Below are 18,248 nucleotides of genomic sequence, written 5' to 3'. Positions count from 1 at the left end.
TTTTATTTTTTTAAAGGGACCAGCAGCCAATCAGAAGAGGGGGAAGTGACTTAGGGAATTCCCGGTTGGTGGCTTATTGCTTAACATCCTACAAAATGATGTAAAATTATTGTCATGTGCATTGATCTTCACTCTGATGAGAGCTCAGACGTGATAACACTCCTGGTTCCCTGTCCCTGTAGGAGCTGGCGTGAGTGCTGCTCGCTACCTTCCCTCCATTCACTACAGCTATTGGATTTCCCACCCAGAATCTTTAGGTAAATGAGGTAAGTCCTTACTTTTAAATCTTCTTTTGAATCTGGAATTCAAACACCTGAGTGGAAAGAGAAACCTGCCTTGAATCAGACAGGTGAAAATAAACCAGACTCCCGGAGGCAGCTGGCAGGAAGTGAAGCTCGCCTCAGCGGTGCTTTCCTCACTGGGCTGTCTTAGGACTTTATTTTGGAGGGCAGCAGGGTGACTTTGGGTGTTATCTGTGAACTCCCTGCATGGAGTCTGGTCTTTGATCACTGTGAATTTAAAAGCCCCCTGGTTTCCCTCTCTTTCTGTGACAAAGCCATTTCCCTGGATTGAATGCTGAAACGCTGAAAGCTGGGGATAGGTTCTTCTCAGTGAAGAACTGGATGGCTGAATAGCTATTGGGGCTCAGGGCACATGTTCTCACTTTCTAGAGATGTCTTCTCTTGGTAGTTTTTCTGACTCATTACATTAGTTGTAGAGAAAGGCAGATTATCTTCAGTATATTCTGGTGTTGGAAAATGGCTGGAAACAGGCAAGGGTGTATGCACCCACATTGGAAAAAGCGGTCAGGCAGCCCAGGTAGGTAAGGGTATTGGGGAGAGTTGCACATCTCTGTCCAGAAAACAAAAAACAAAAACAATTTTGGCAAAGAGTTTTGTCATTTCACATGGGGTCAAACTAACCCTTTGTTTGTTCCATGATAGGATACTATGACCAGGCAGGCAGATGTGAGTCAGCAGCCCCAAATGCCTTCTAAGACAGGGGCTCTTTTGATTTTGTTTGGACACAGTGGAGAAGAATTGGCCTACCTGTGCATAGAACTGGAAACAGTGGGGAGTTAATCTTCTTGCTGGTAAATGACAACGCTGAGTCAGGAAATTGACATTTTCACCACCCGTCTTCGTCAAGATTTAGGATACTCCTAGGATTGTGGGAGCCTGTGTCTTGTTATGATGAAGCATAAGCTTCTGTGAGTCTGAGTTCACAGGTGTCTTGCTGGTTATCTGCACTGACCTTAGTAACAGGAATAAAGTGAGTGAGTGTTTGGACTTGAGAACATTTCAGTGGAAGGTCTAATGCAGGAGTTGGTTCTATAGGCATGGCTGTGAGGATGTGTTTAGATAGAGCCTTTCACTGCATAAAAGCATAGTTGGGGATCATGAGTGGCCATGCGCTAATTCCACTGAGGTCAAGGGAAGAGTTGATTTCCAACAGGAGAGATGAAGTCGTGTTATTGGGTAGAACTTCAGGGGTAAGGGATGCTACCAGGAAAGGCTGTTAAGAGATTGTAAGAATGACTTTATGGAGCTCTATAACAGTGAATAATCTTTAATTCTTAAAAAGGAAAAGAATGACTTTAATAGCTGCATTTGGAGTTTGCAGAAGGCTTCATTTATTCTCTTTTTGAGACCTAGAATTCTGAGACTATGAAATAACTCATCAATTCCATCTTATAATCTGAAGTCGGGTAGGATCACATTATTCTCACACCATCACTCATGGCTTATATGGATAGACTTTAAAAAACAGTGGGGACATGGAATGAGGGTCCTTTGGAAGTGTGTGATCACACTTGAAAAAACAATAAATATAATGGAGACAATCCTCCATGTTTCCAAACCATTTTACAGAGGCATTTTAGAAGAAAGTAACTTTGAGGGAACAACCGTGCTGTAAGTTCTCTTGTGTTACTGTTCAAGACGGCGGCGTTAGTCGAGACCTTTTTAGGGTGGTTGTGGGTAGGGTGATGCCTTTGATCCAGGCCTCATATGTATGAAAGATCTCAAATTCAATTATATTTGTTCTTTTGTGTTAAAAAGCATCTATTTGTTAAATTCAAACAACCCCCTTTTGATTTTTTCCCCATTTTTTAAATATACTGTGAGCTCCCCCAAATGGAAATGACTTGGGCCTTTCTGGACCTCTGAGAAGCCCTACATTCACACTCATGATTCCACCTTTATGCTCCCATTAAGTTACCAACTTTATGCAGATCCTCTTTCATTACCTTTTTGACGACTTCAAAGGCCGAGACAAAGTGAGAGGTTAAAATATTTACTCAACTGCACTCAGTTAGCTAATTGGAAACTGGAAGGAACTCATGTCAGGTCCTAGGCCAGAAAGTGAGTGCTTTGGGTCAAAGTTCACTTCCAGGAAGTAGAATTTAGCTTTCTGGAATCTTGTAACGTTTTACTTTTCCTCATCTCCACCTATACCTCTGCCCCCAAATTAGAGTTAGCACTGGGCTGTGTTCTTTGCTTTTTGAAAACTCAGTGTAGGAACCCTGTTTAATGTTAAAGCATCAAGCCCAGCCATAGAGGTTTATACAAATCGTTAAAAAGTGATCCAGTCTTTCCCCCCTTTCCTCCAGTTGTATTCCTCCTTAAGTCCTTTTGAACAGATGGGATTTTCAAAGACCTCTGGGAGATGGGGTAGGATGGATACCAAGAACGCCGTGGTAGAAATTGCTAACACACTTGAGAAGCAACACCACGGTTTTAAGGAATCAAATATAAAGTCGGAAGCTGATTTTCGGTGATACCTTTTTCCGCCGTTTCAGCCTATTTCTCTCGTTAGGGTCCCTCTCTGGTAGAATTTAAGTGACAATCATTTCTGTTGTGGGAGGGGCCAGTCGGGAGGATTGGGCTCCATGTAGCCTTGGTGTTTGAGACCACGCTTCTAATCCTTGCTTTGTTACTGGGTAACTGACCGTGCGGGGCTGTCAGCCTGGGTGAGCCACACCGGCTCTGTCTGAGCTGGAGGTTGTCACCTGAAGACAGAGGCAGAGAGGCAGCCATATGGTGCTGGAGTTCTCTTAAATCTATTGCTGAATAACTGAAGAGACAGGGAAGATAGTAAACTTTATTTAATATTTTCTTATCTAATTTTTCATAATAAGATTTTAAATCATCGGATTTGTTTTGAGGAGCTGCAATTGTGCTCTTATTAGACATACATGACTACTACGTTTATTTAAATCGGACAGGGTTTTAAAGCCCAGACTATTAAGCTGTGCAGGAAACAAAGAGCGCAGTGGGGGAGGATGGCTTCCCACAGCAGCTAATGTTAGGATGGGATATATGTTCAAGCTGAGTGGCTTTGATGTCGGGAAGCTGAGATGTGCTGGAGTAGAAATTTCCATGGATCCCTCAGAGTTATTTGATAAAAAATTTCTTGGACTTCGGAGGGGGAAAAAAAAGATATTTCTTTAAGAATCTTCCTTGAAGAATTCCAGACTCACGTTTTTGAGTGATTGGAGCATGGTGTGGGCAAGGCAGGGTGCAAGACAGTCATGCGACTGGCAGTCAGGAGACCTGGTTTTGTAGTCCCAGCAAAGCTGTGTTCCCAGAGCAGTACACTCCACCTCTCTGGGCTTTTGTTTCCTTATTTGGACAAAGGAGTTTGAACCCAATCACCCGTAAGATCCAATTCGGCCCTCAGAATCTGATGACCCGGGGAAACTAGCTATGCCTAGAGGTCAGCAGGTTTAGCTTGAGTCTGTGAAAGCTGAGAATGGGGTGGGAGATGCCTTCCTAAGGATGAGACAGGAAAGAAGACCAGTAGGAGCCCTTAAGTGGCTTCCTTGGGGTCTTCAGAATTTTGGCCAAGGGATGTACCTGGTGGAGGTACTAAAGACTAGATACCTTTACTAGGGGTGCTTGAGCTGTTCCCATGACAACATCCCATCTTTATCAATTGCCTCATTTATGTGAAGTTGGTGCCAGTGTAGAAGTGGATGCAGCTGACTGCTTTGTGACCACCGGGAGCCATTGGTGTCCACGGGTAGGCACTCTAATGCTGTCTTCTGTAAAACACGAAAGCAGCCGGCTGAAAAGTGAACGTTCAGGACCCCATGGAGGCTGCTCAGCTTGTGTGGTGCTGATCAGGTCCTTTGACTGTCCATGAATTATTGGGTAGATTGGATGGACATGGACTCAATTCTCCGAGAGGAAGACCCGAGGGGTCATCAGAAGGGGAACATGGCTGGCCAAGCCACTGGGCAGTCCACCTGGAGAGCCTGGTCTTCCCAGAGGCCCTTGGCCCGAATCTGGAGCAACCAAAGCTTGCAATAGGGTCAAGCAGGATGGCCCATTTAAAGAGGCTACCAGGGTTTTTTTTTTTTCAATTTTTTTTGTGGTACACGGGCCTCTCACTGTTGTGGCCTCTCCCGTTGTGGAGCACAGTCTCCGTACACGCAGGCTCAGAGGCCATGGCTCACAGGCCCAGCCACTCTGCAGCATGTGGGATCTTCCCGGACCGGGGCACGAACCCATGTCCCCTGCATCGGCAGGCGGACTCTCAACCACTGCGCCACCAGGGAAGCCCGAGGCTACCAGGGTTTTAATTGGCCTTGTTTTAAAAGAGATACTTTGTAAAATACTTCTTTGAAAATTGATTTCACTAGCACCTAAGCACACTCTGTCTTCGGTTTGTTTTATGGGGCTGAGTCCCTTGTTCTGGTTCATTGGATTCACATTATCTCTTCTCTTCCAATCTTCCCCCACACCCCGGCCCTTAGAGCCTCTTTCCTGTCCTTTCTCAGGAGCATCTTCGTTGTTATTAAGGGTATCTGCCTATTTATTTAAAATGTGGCCAGCAGAGGTGCATTCCAAACCTGCTTTCTGATGAAAACCAAGCTCCAAATCAAAAGGAGCCAAAATGCTTCCTATAATATTTTGATTACTGGACTATTAGACCACCTCTTGAACCCCACTATTAAAATAACTATTTTTACTTTCGTAGGACCTTGTCTAGATGTACAGTTTCTTTGATGTTGTTGTAATTGTGTTGAATTCAAAATTTCCTATTCTGTCACATCCCCCTGACTCTATATTATAGACACCACATAAACAATCTTGGGGACTAGGTCTTTATGGGTCCAATTGTGGATCTGAGAAATTTTAGTCTGCCTGCCAGCCCTTTCTTTGCCTGATGCAGACTTCTTCCAAAAGTCTATTGAGTCTTTATTGGAATATGAAGAATGCCTCCTACTTTTGTGTATGACAGTGGACCTTGGAGCATATGACTGTCTCATAGAGATTTTTTTGAGGGGTCCCTCTTAGGACCTTTAAAAAATTCCCTCAGTAGGGCTAATGATATATCCTATTGGATGAGGTAAGTGGGGTCTGAAAGGTGAAGATTATTTCAGCCTTGTCTCCAGGGTGACTACTGACAAGATGTTTTCTTTGCAACAGACTTTAGTTTATTATTTTTTAAAATAGATTTATTTATTTTATTTTTGGCTGTGTTGGGTCTTCATTGCTGCATGAGGGCTTTCTCTAGTTGCAGCGAGAAACTAGAGAAAGCCCTAGTTTCTCTTTGTTGCAGTGCGCAGGCTTCTCATGGCGGTGGCTTCTCTCGTTGTGGAGCACGGGCTCTAGGCGTGCTGGCTTCAGTAGTTGTGGCACATGCGCTCAGTAGTTGTGGAGCATGAGCTCTAGAGCACAGGCTCAGTAGTTATGGCACACGGGCTCAGTAGTTGTGGCTCGCAGGCTCAGTAGTTGTGGTGCACGGGCTTAGTTGCTCCGCGGCATGTGGGATCTCCCCAGACCAGGGATCGAACCAGTGTCCCCTTCATTGGCAGGCGGATTCTCAACCACTGCACCACCAGGGAAGCCCCTGCAAAGGACTTTAGATTTGGCCCAAATTCAGGCTCTGTCTCAATTATGTCCACTGAGAAAATTAGAGAGCACCTAGCTTACCTTTCACTTGTCAGAGGCTGTGGATTGAGGAACGCTGGTGAAGAGTAGACTTTGGCTGCTTATGTATCTGAAGGAGCAGGAGGCTATGAGTTTTTGATGCCTGGAAGCAGCTGGAATGTGGTACAAAGAACACGGAGGTTAGAGTCAGAATACCTGGGTTCACATTCGACTCTGCCACCGAGTAGCTGAGTGACTTTGGGTGAATTATGTAAGCTCAAGAATATAAGTTCCTCATGTGGAAAATAGGGTTAATAACATCTGCACAGGCTGTTGTAAGGATTAAATTAGAAAAAGATTCTGAAAGCACCTGGACAAATGCTTGTGAGGAAACAATTAGTAATTTGTGGAACGGAATTGGAGGGTCAGTGCTCAACATGGGTGTTTTCGGTGAGGCGCTATTGAGTAAGAGTGGCTGATAATAATTCTGGAATTTTGTTTTTCAAAGTGATCGATGTTGGTTCTGCACTGTGACCTTGGGAAAGAACTGCAATGGGGTTTTCAGTGGGGGAAGGTGGGCAGCAGGGAGATGGGATGAGCCATGTGAAGCCGGGGACTCCAGATGGAGCCTTGGGTTGAACTGGCTGCAAACCACCACCCATGGCAGTTCCAAGGAAGACCTGGGGTAGGTACATAGCATGTTTTTATCCCATCTTGATGCCTGGCAGGTAGGGGCCTCCAGGAGAAACTGATCTCCGTCCCAGCAGTTCACATGGTTAACTGCAACTTTATATATGTTGCCCAACCCTTAAATTCTTTTTTTTTTTACGGTACGTGGGTACGTGGGCCTCTCACCGCTGTGGCCTCTCCCGTTGCGGAGCACAGCCTCCGGACGCTCAGGCTCAGCGACCATGGCTCACGGGCCCAGCTGCTCTGCAGCATGTGGGATCTTCCCGGACCGGGGCACGAACCCGTGTCCCCTGCATCGGCAGGTGGACTCTCAACCACTGCGCCACCAGGGAAGCCCACCCTTAAATTCTTGAGTGTCTCCGGATACCTACTGGCCACTGCAGCTAAGGCATTACTTACTCTGGGTATTCTAGAGGCTTTAAAAAAATTCCTACTTATTTTGCCAAGGCACTATAGGGTCTGCCTCCTGTAAATTGTTCAGCTGAGGCTTCTGGCCATGTGAAAGTGGTCTCAAGAGACTATTTAAATTGAACAAGCAGTCGTTGCTGTAAAACAGCAAGGGTTCCTAACCTGGGATCCAAAGATCTCTTAGTGTCCATGGGGAGAAATCAGAGGGTTTGTGAACTTGGATGTGGGAAAAAAATTACATGTTTATTTTCAGTAATCTAACTAAAATTCAACATTCAGTGTGAATTCAATTTCAATATGAATGTAAGCAAAACTCCCCAGTAGCAATAGCTGTAGCTGATTGGCACCAAGAGAAATTACAGATATTTTCATATCATGTTATACTGGTTACAAATGTCTCAAAATATCACTATTCATCACTACTTTGATATTACGGAAGTTATTGAACCTGCACTAGATATTCTTGTTTAATGTACTAATAAAGAAGCCCATATGTTATTATGATATCACACATTTATTTTTTAAGTATTTTGATAATTGTATTTCAAGATAAACTTCCTTTCTAATCTTATTATTTTACTTTGTCATTTTAAAAGCATTTTTTTTGAGAAGGGGTCTATAAGCCTCAGCAGACTGCATAAAATGGGTCCATGGTATAAAGAGAAGGCTAAGAATGCTTAATTTATAGCACTCTCTCACACAGAGCTAATGAAATGATTTCTGAACAGCAGTAGCTAATAGATGGTCTCTGTCGAAATGGGGTGTATTTTCTTCCCACCCTTCATTCTTGCCTATGGGTAACTTTGGAGTTGTCAAGGGACCTTGGCATAATGAAAATAATAATAATAACAACAACAATAATAATACTAGCTAACATTTGTTGAGTGCCTGCTGTAAGCCAGGTGCTGTTACAGGCATGTTCAATGTCATATTTCATTTAATTCTCCTAACCACTTTAGGAGCTTTAGACAGAAAAGCTTTAGACAGCAAAGATTCCCCCTGCCTTCCATGATGATAGAGCAAGGGTACAGGTGAAGGCAAAAGTTGGGACTGACCCCTGGGACAGGGCCGGTGTCAGTGGGATAGAGCAACTGCAGTCACACAGGGTCCAACACTTAGAAAGCACCTGTGCTTAGTTTAATGCTCTGTTGCGACTGTCTTGAAATTCTTAATACATTTGGAACAAGGGGTTCCGAATTTTCCTTTGCACCAAGCCCTGCAAATTGTGTAGCTGGACCTCCCTCTGGGTGTGATGAAATTATTCAAACATGTAACAGCTCCTGATGCTGGGAAGCCAGCAAGCCGGGAAGTTGTTGGGAGAGCCCCTACTCATTCTAGTCGTGCTCATCTAGCTGACCTTGGGCGTTCTGAGTTAGTGAGTTGGGTCATTTTGTTTGAGTGTCAAAGGTGTCCACTGAAGCAGTGGGAGGGATGGCTGAATAATCGGCTGGAAGGGATTTGATTCCTCAGAAAACATTTCTTTTTTTTTGCGGTATGCGGGCCTCTCCCGTTGCGGAGCACAGTCTCCGGATGCTCAGGCTCTGCGGCCATGGCTCACGGGCCCAGCCGCTCCGCAGCATGTGGGATCTTCCCGGACCAGGGCACAAACCCATGTCCCCTGCATCGGCAGGCGGACTCCCAACCACTGCACCACCAGGGAAGCCCAGAAAACATTTCTGATAGGCAGTTGCTTGCCTTGTTGAGGAGTATTTTCATTTGTTATTTTCCAGAGGGCTTAATCCACAGGCCAGTGAGCTAGGAGAAGCGGAGCAAAATGTGTTTTGGAAGGAAAAATGAGACTTGGGTTGCTGAGAGTCTATTGTTCTTGTAGGATGGCACTAAAAAGGAACGCAGCTTTCTTGTCTATTGTCGTTTAATGATTGCCTGTACGAAGAGAAAACCCTACTTCTTCTAAAGAGGAAATCCTCTAATTCGTGAGAAAATCAGATATTATTTGTTTCTTAAGTTGCAAAGATGATACTGGAATGAGTCTAATGAAGTTCTGTCTGTGTTTTACGGCTACATTTTTACAAACTGCTGCAGGGTCGTGCGCCTGGTGGAGGAGAGGGTGGACTTCCCTAGAGTTCTTCTCTGAGTGATGGAATGCAGGCTCCCAGAGTGACACATTCACAGTCCTCCTCTTGTGGGTGTGATGTCCACAACACAGCAGGTCTGACATCAGGGCCTGTGTGTGACAGCTCAGTCGTCAGATGCTTTTCCAAAGGAGGCATAATTTTCCCGTAATTTTTCAACAGTTTGTTTCCTTGTTATTATTTTTGCTCTTTTATCATGGATAATAAGTCTGAGGTGGCTTCAAGCAGCCAAGCCCAACTCCTGAGTCAGTCTGGGCCTTTCAACAGGAAGCCAGGCTGAAGTATTGACAAATGGTTTTGCGTGGCAGTGAACTGGTGCTTCTGTAGCATCCACACTGATGGACACTAAGAGAACTTTCATATTAGGGCACAAGGATGCTTAGTATGCCTCTTGTTCACATTTAGGGAAAAAATGAAAGGATCTGTACTTAAAGGATCTCAACTTCAAAAGTAAAAGAATGTGATCCTAAAGAGACATCCTCTTGGTCTTTGGAAATACAAGGATGCGTTTTCAAAGCTGCAAGAGTTGTATTGCTCTTTCCTGCCACACTCCAATACATTTATTATAATATATCCAGTCCATTTACTAGCTCCGTGTCTTTGGGTAAGTTGCTTAACTTCTCTGTGCCTCCTTACCTGTAAAATGGGGATAATATTAGTACCAACATTTGAGGCTATTGCAAGGATTGAGTGAGGAAATTCCTGTAAAGCCTAGCTCAACTCCTAGCACATCATAAACACTCAATAAATATAAACTATCATCCTCATCATAATTTTGTCTGTTGTTTTGTGATTATACAATCTGTGAGATTCTAAATTGGTGGCTGTTGATCTTTCCTTGGCTGGGTCATCTTAGTCTTTCTCTGGGAAGACACTTGAATCTCAACATGGTCAAATCCATTGTCCCAGTCCATCCCAACCCCTCCCTGGCTGCGGTTCTCACCTCTTACCTCCCTCTACCCTTCCCACATTCTTGCGTCCTTGGTTTTATTTATTTTTCAGTGAACTGAGGGTGTTGTTAAATCTTTTATTTTTCTGGCTGCCCAGTTTGGTTCCAAGGCACTCCACTCCCTGCCCTGCTCATGACAAGAATGCTTGGGAATGCTCAGCCAGCCATATCCCTCTTCTGTCGGAACACCTTGTTCGTAACGCTCCTTGAGAAGCGGCTTTTCCGAGGCCTTCCCCCGCTGCTGTGACTCCTCCATTAAGCCAGTGGTCTGGTGATAATGAAGGCCCAACAGCTGAAAGCTGAGGGGAGGTGGTCATCTCGGGGAAAAGTGAGCCTTGCCCATGTCCTAGGCTTTCTGCTCAAGGCTTAAAAAGAGATATTAAGAGGCTTCTTCTGACACTGTGTGTTAAAGGGTGGGTGATGATGCCACTGCTTAATTAGCATTGTCATGATCTCCATTTGAGTGATTTGTTTAGCTCTTTGTGGCCCTTTTTGGCTTGAGCTCCTCATGTGATATGGACAAACTGTTGAGAAATGAGAGCACGATGATGCTTGAATTAATGCAAGCATCACACCGTGAACATCTTAGGTCCTTTCCACTGGGGACCTGACACATCAAGTCGCTTGGCGGGACATGAGTGAGTCTACACATCTTGCCTTGGAGGTAGGTATGGCTAACCTCCTTTCCCCACTGGGAAAACTATGGTCTGGAGACCTGGAGTTTTCAAACTATGCTTGCTGCCCAGGGCTAGGTGAAGAAGTGGGAGAAGCAGGCTGAGTCTCTGCTTAGGGAGGCTCCCATAGGCCACACCTTCTACTTGAACCATATTGACTTTCAGAAGTCAACCATTTGGAAGAGTGTGGTTTGGGTTTTGATCATACCCCAGCAGCCCCTTCTCCGCCCTTGTTAATCTGACTCAGGATCTTAACCTGGGCTGGCTGGAGGCTGGCCATGTCATTCTGCAGATCTTGGACACCCCTCAGCGCCCTCACAGAGCCAGCCGATGGAAAAGTACAGTGTCTTCTGGCTCCTTGGCCCTGCCAGCTGTGGCTGGCCTCTTCGATACCACCTTTTCTTCTGAGGGAGTGGGAGGGTAGCATCCAAAGTGAAAGCGCAGGTTTTTCTTTGATTTTTTATAGGAAAAACAAATTGGCATGAACGCTCTGTCAAACCAGCTCAGGCTGTTTGGGCAGATGCCTTTCTTTGCTTTTTTCTGTTTATTTTCCAACAAATCAATGCTTAACGGCGTTGTTATTGGAGCAGAGCAACAGGTGCAAAAAAATACCTCTGCTGCCAACTCACATGCAAAGGTAGGGCTTATACCCTCTGGGAGGTATTCAGAAGATAACAGGAGCCCCTGCCAGCAACTGAATTAACAGCTCTGTTTACGGTGGGTTTTATGTTAACCTGCCCCTAACCCTCCGACACATAAACACGCCATTGTCTCGGGGAGAGACATTCAGCCATCCAGACAACCAACTGCTTTATTCTGCCCTGAGTGGAGATTGGTTTTGGCTGAGGCTGCTTCGTGTGAAACTCATGGCTGCCAACTCCAGGTCTTGCTGAGGGTTTCCTGTGAAGGTGAGGGCTTGGGGTTGTTGGAGAGAGGAGGGTCAGTCCTGTTTTTAAATGGAATTGAAGTTCTTTCCAAGCTTGGTGATTTCCAAATGCCAGGGCAGGTTGCCAGGCTCTGTCTCCTCTGGTTCCACGGTAACCCCAGCAGGAGATGGCAAATGAGGTCAGACAATTTTGGAAAGATCTACTGTTGTTTTCAGAAGTGGTGTCCTCTCTGGATAGTCCAATAGAGCAGGGCAGCTTCTGTGTTTTGTTCACTGTTGTGCCCCCAGCTCCCAGCACGGTGCCTAGCATCTAGTAGACAGTCAAGAAATATATATTAATTGGAGGGGATAAATATTTATACCTGTGGGACAAACATTCCTTGATGATTGTTTCTCTCTGCCGAAGGCTAAGATACTAATTTTCTTCGGTATGAGGTCTGAAGTCCAAGGTGGTTAAGTAAACTTTGGAAGAGCTGAGGTGGGGGTGGGGGTTGGGATAAGGGGTGACTCAGCCAGCCATGAGATTCCCTTGATGGAAATAATCATTACAAAAATCCCCTGCAAATGCTGGCTTTGTTTGTTTGGCCTTCAGAGACTCATACTTGTAAGTTCGTTGAGCACCGTTGCATTGAACCATTTGGTGGTACTGGACATTAGGAACAGCTTTATTTCAAGTTTGCAAATAATACAGTGATAGAATCTCCTCAGATGAACTGGAGCTTGAGTTCTTTGGATTGAATGTATTGTCTCTGACTTTACAAAGATTTCCTGGTGTTTATGGATGTTTCTTTTAGGGCTGATATCTGCTGGAGTTTATTATCTTGTTGTGGGAAATCGAGGGAAGGCAAGTAGATGAATCTTTGGCCAGAAGCTCTCAGCTGTGAGAGTGTTTAAGGATTCGTGAAGGAAGGGTCTTAAAATGTAGATTCTGATTCACGGTCTGGGCGGGACCTCAGTAAACTTCAAATTTAACTTCTCCTCGGGTGATGATGATACAGGTGTCCTATAGACCAACCTTTGAGAAACAGGTGTGCGGCCTCATCAGTCAAGTAGGAGAATAAGCACCATAAATGTAATCCTCTAGTCCCCATACCTGTACCTTTCCAAAGACCTACAGAGACCTAGGGTTGTAAAAGTAGGCCTGGTTTTTTGTTTGTTTGTTTTTTGGATTTTTTTTTGTTTTTTCTATATGATCTTTACTTTATGATTATTTGGTTTTAGAATAGAGATTGAGGATTAGTGGGGAGAGAGACACTGAGGCTCAAGGTGGTGGGGAGGATGGTGAATTCTTCACTGCATTGCCAAACAGAGGTCCAGAATGACTCTCCTGGATGCAGCATGATCTCTACATTAGGTGCCGATGGAGAGGGACAGTGGGTCCCCTCCTGGTGTCACCATAGGAAAACTAGGCAACACTCATGTCAAGTAAGAGCAAGAATAGAATCTCTCAGGCCTTCTCTCAGAGGTCGGAGTAGACTTGTCTCCCATCCCTAACTCCACTGCAAAGTTTTCTTTACATTTCAATCCAACATGAGTGCAAGAGAGATTTTTTTTTCTTTAAAGATCCATGGTGTCCATAGATTTGCAGGGGTCAGTGGATGGTCTTTAGAGGGCCTGGGGCCCACAAAATACGTGCAAAACCTGGTGTGCATTTTGAAGAGGAGAAAACCCTAGTTTCTCTTGAGGTCTCAAAAGACTCTGTGACCTTTTATGCTTCAAAGCTTGCCCTATTTTTCTTAGTTTGTCGCATCTGAACGAGACTGATAAAGGCTCTTGGGGTCGTGAAAGGTAATCTTGTTTTTTGATCAACTTTGGTGCCTGTCCACTGTCGGTATCTGAATCTTGTCTGGATCTGGCACCAAGACTGATAAGGATCAGCCTAATATGTATATTTCCAAATGGCTCACAGTCAGTAAAGTGTATCTATAATGGATCAACTCTTGGCCTCCCAATATGGCATCATTGCACATGAAAACGCTTGAAAGCCCAGGAATAATGCTTCTGATGTTGCCCCTGGGAACGTGAAATGTCTGTTTCAAAACACATTATGAGGGTATGAAATTACCTGTGATGTAATCCCGAGAGGATCAAATACATTCCCCAAGCTTGATTCACATTTTAATACATTTGGAAAACACAAATTATTGTCTGTATTGAATTCAGTTAGATTTCACAGGTACTTGAATTTTCTTTTCTTCTCGTTGGGAGTAGTTCTCTTGAAATGACAGTCATATTGAAACAGGAAGTCGGTAATCTGTTGCAATATCTTTCAGGCAAATGCTGTGAATTTACCTGCTGGCAACTTTGATTAAGGACCGAGAATGGTTTGGATATTACTGTCATTGCAAAAGTAATTATTTACAATGTCTAATTGCTCCTCGAGCCTGAGGAGTAAAAATACCCACACAAGGCAGCCAGGTCTGAGGCCATTTGGGGATGTTGTGGTTGAATGTATCAAGGAGCTGGGAAGAAGGCAGACCATGGCTTTGACTCTCAGTCCCCTGGGGCTGGGAACAGGGAATACAGGCAAAGCCCTGCTTATGGTCTGCTCTGTGGTCCTGGTGGCTCCCAGTGTATCTTTACCCTCCCAGAAAGAGCAAACCCTACTTTCTGGACTGAGAGCTAATTCAGATGAAGCACAAAGAATCATGGACCAATTTATTTCCAAAATATAAAATAAAAATAACTTTATCGAGTCATAAAAGGAGAGTTTATCTTATATATGTGTGCAAATATACTCATGTATATATATGCATGTAAATATGTATGTATGTGTATATAAATATATAGGGGTATAAATCTGTAATTAATGGCTAAAAGAGTAAAACTGGCCCAGCTTTCATACCCTAAATATTCCTACCTGAGTGTATCGTAGGTATGACAGAATGAAGACAGATTTCTACCCTTTCATTCTAAAAAGAACTCTTGAGTATATTGAGAAGAGTGATGGCTTCAGGTTGCTCTGGCAAAAAGGAGAAGGGTTTCAGTCAGGGTCACTGCATGACTGAATGAACCAGAGGATTTTGTAATCTTGGAGAAACGTAGTAAAGGTGTGAGGCCCCAGATGGCAGAGGGAGAATGCTGTGAGTATGTATGGAATGGGGATGGAGGTGAGGATGAGTTGAAGGCATCTTTCTTCTCTGGCAAAGCACCCCCTTCTCAGCAGAAAGTGCCCAGGGTTTGTTGCTAGACACGTGGAGTTTGAATTCTCTTCTAGCTTCAATTCTTTCGAAACTGTGTGAGCTTGAACAAGTTATCCAACCTCTCTGATCCTCGGATAAACCATCTGTTAAGTGACATAATGCCTTACAGAGTAATTGTGAATATTGACTGAGACAATGCATTTAAAACTATTAGCACAGAGCCAGCACGTTTTAAATGTTCAATAAACCCTAGCTACTATAGTATAGTTATTATTACTATTATGTTTTTTATTTTTCATTTTTACAGCATTTTGTCCTTGGTCTCAGTAACCTCACCACAGAACAAAAGACACACCTTGCTCCAGATAAGCGAGCCCAAGCTGGTCTGCGTTTGTCTCTGTTGGCAGGTTCTCTCTGTGTGTTTAAGGAGAGAGACCAGTGGAGCAGTTCTTGGCCTTGGTAGGAGTCCCGAGACTGGGCAGAGCCTCCTGGGTTCTGGAGTGCATGACTCTGGTCCCTTGTCAAAGTCCCAGTGGTGCCTCTTTCCCCTCATTTTTCTGAACCCATGAGCTCAAACCCCAGACCGCCTTCTTCCAGTAAATGAGCAGTTCATGTGCTAAGGGACCCTGTAGGATAGAGAGATCCTCTGGCCATTCTCTGCCCGGAGCTCCCACTTTGGATGTGCTGCTCTCCTGTGCACCTGCCAACCAGCCATGGTGTGTGAGAGCACAGTGCCGGGTGGTAACCCAAGGCCCACAGAGGTGTGCCCTTCCACCGCTCCTGGCAGCCTCAGACAGCGTGTGCCTGGTGGGACGAAGGGGAACAGGAAGGATGCAGGCCCAGAGGAGCGGAGCACGGCTTCTGTGAGCAGGGGCTGAGAGATGCTGCCCACAGCTCAGCCTAACGGTGTGTCTGCCCAGCAGCCCAGGATGGGGAGTGTGGAGGCACGAGTCCAGCCCTAGGCTAGATTGTGCCAGCCAGCTGGGATTGCTGAATATTACGTAGATGGTGGAAGTTGGAAGCCTTGCTTGAAGTGAACTAAACCCTCAATTTCCTCCTTGGAGACTCAACAAAATAATAGCCACAACACAATAAAGAAATGATAATAATGATTATAAAGACCAGCTAAAATTTACCAAGTACTTAATATGTGCCAAGCGCTTTTCCAAGCACTCTACAGGTATCATCTCATTTTGTCTTTCAACAACCCTTTTCATATCATCTATCAACACTTTTCATACCATTCTATCAATGAGGAAAATGAGACCTTCAGGAGAAGTTGAATCACTTGTCCAAGCTTGCCCAATTAGTAAACTGGCAAAGCCAGGGATTGAACCATGGCCATCTGACTCCAGAGCCTGGAGCTCTCCACCATTACACCATCCTGCCTCTGAAGGGTCTAACCCGACCCCAAGAATGTCGCCCAAACCAACCAGCACAGTTTAGAGACAGATGCCTGGGCACACCCCATGATAACTGCCAACATTTCCTGGGTACTTGCCACATATGAGATAATGTGTGAGAACTTTACATTCTCACACATTAAACACTCTCATTTAATCCGCACATCAACTCCATTTCCCCCACTTTCTGTCATGGGGGGAAATTGAGACTTTAGAGAGGATGGTACTTCCCCAAGGTCAACACAGCCTGCCAAGGGGCAGAATCAAGATTTCAAGCTTTACCATCTGAGTCACTGTAAGAGCTGCCCTCCAGAAATGCAGCAACATCGGGCTGGGTTTGAAGGTCCTCGCACCTTGAGTATGCCCTTTCAACCCAGATGTTAGTGAGACTCTTTCTCATGCAGTCCCATTTGTGCCACCGAGCAGCAGCTAAAATGTGAGACTCTTAAACTTTAGGGTCAGGCCAAGTGCTCTGATGGCTTCCACCCCGATCCATTGGTCCTCCCTGTGCGTGGTGGTCAAGCTGGTGCTCGAAGGGAATTTAGCCTTTGATGAAGGTCTGGTAGGGAGGGTACAGAGGTGGTAGATCGCCTTTATGCGTGGGTGGCCCAGAAGTGGTCTGAGACCCTAGCATCTTAGGGCTCTGTGGGAATTTGTGTTTAACCCTGAACTGCCACTTAACAAAGTAGGGGAGTAAAGAGTGTCTGTGGCCACCCCAGCACAGCATGGTGCCGTCTCTCTGACAAAATGGGTTCGGACTGGTCAAAACTTAGTGGCCCATTGTTTGCCAGGGAATTGCTGCCTAAGGTGGAATAGGCTGGCATGAGGTACCGCCTACTGTAGTCGACTGGGTCCCATGCGTGGCTCCAGACTTCTGTCGCCCAAAGTGTCAGTTTTAGAACTGCCGTGCAAAGGGTGATGTCTTGGGCGAATGTGGAAGTCAAGACAATCACAGGGGGCAAAAATTCCCTCCAATTGTTTGTATACACGAAGGGGGGATAAGAGAACGCAGATGGAAAAACGCTGCATCACCCACATTGCATTTCACTCTTTCGGTTTCAATTAAGATTTACCTTTTTTCTGGTGTGCAGTTTTTAAGAGCCCAAGTAGTAATTTACGCTGTGTTCCCAGAATACATACAATGCGGGAATAGACAAAGGTGGGCCTGATACCCAGTGCATTTTCTTAAATTTCCACCTAGGAGGCAATTACCCAGCATGACCAGGCACTGTGCTGGGGACCTCGCAGTCCCTTATCTCAGTCAGTCCTCCAGCAAGCTTAGGTGGTGATACTAATGCCACGGCTGTTTCCTGGGAGAGGATATAGCAGCTCAGAAAGGATAGGAAACAGTCCAAGGTCACCACACCAGCAAGATCAAAGCCTGAGCTGTCACCTCCACAGGCTCTAATTTGACTGGTGTTCACAACAACTGGGGGTGATTTGGCTCCAGGGGACATTTTTCAGGGGGGTGGTGGGTGAGTGCTGCTAGAATCTAGTGGCTAGAGGCCAGTGATGCAGCTAAGCATACTGCAATGCACAAGTCGGCTCCGCAACAAAGAACCGTCCTGGACCAAGATGCCAGTCGTGCTGAGGTTGAGAAACTGCTTTTCACCCCTAGAATTCTCCCTCGAGCTGGAGATGAGGCCAAATAGATCCTTTTCCCAGCTTGCTTTTGGCTCGAAGGGTGGAACCTTCTTACTTAGGCTCTGAATTTACTTCCTCCAATCTTGGAAGAAGTAAAATGTGTTAGAGCAACACCCTGAGAACTGATGTTTAAAGAAAGGAAAAGAAACTGATTTTAAATGAGGGCATGTGTTCTGGCATTGGACTAGGGACCTTTAAATCCATGATATTATTTATCCTTCCAAACAGCCCTTAGGCTTGGAGGACATCCACTTTCCCCGACTTCCCCTTTGAAATCAGTGAAGACATTGAGCTGGGAAAGGGTAACATACTCAAGGTCACGTGGCTGAAAGATGGGGAGCCTGGATTCCAACCCAGGCCTCAGAGATTCCAAAGTCTCTACCTCCCACACTTGATATATTTTTCTTTTGAAAGAAAATAATAAAAGCTATGCTGAAGGTAAAGTAGAAAGCTTAAGAACAGCATTAAATAATTCCCTT

General features: G+C 45.1%; 1 protein-coding gene across 1 annotated transcript in view; it reads left to right on the top strand.

Moving 5' to 3' along the window:
• Positions 1-367: 367 nt before the first annotated feature.
• EHF (ETS homologous factor) overlaps positions 368-18,248 on the top strand; it is a gene marked incomplete at its 5' end in the record, with an annotated part of 38,383 nt that continues 20,502 nt past the window's right edge. Inside the window, one exon of the mRNA XM_079708595.1 lies at positions 368-388. The remainder of the gene's footprint in view (positions 389-18,248) is intronic.

This window comes from Hyperoodon ampullatus (assembly GCF_949752795.1).
Source record: "Hyperoodon ampullatus genome assembly, chromosome: 7".
Lineage (NCBI taxonomy): Eukaryota > Metazoa > Chordata > Mammalia > Artiodactyla > Ziphiidae > Hyperoodon > Hyperoodon ampullatus.
Note: the sequence above shows the minus strand (reverse complement) of the source record. Positions and strands in the feature narration are given on the sequence as shown.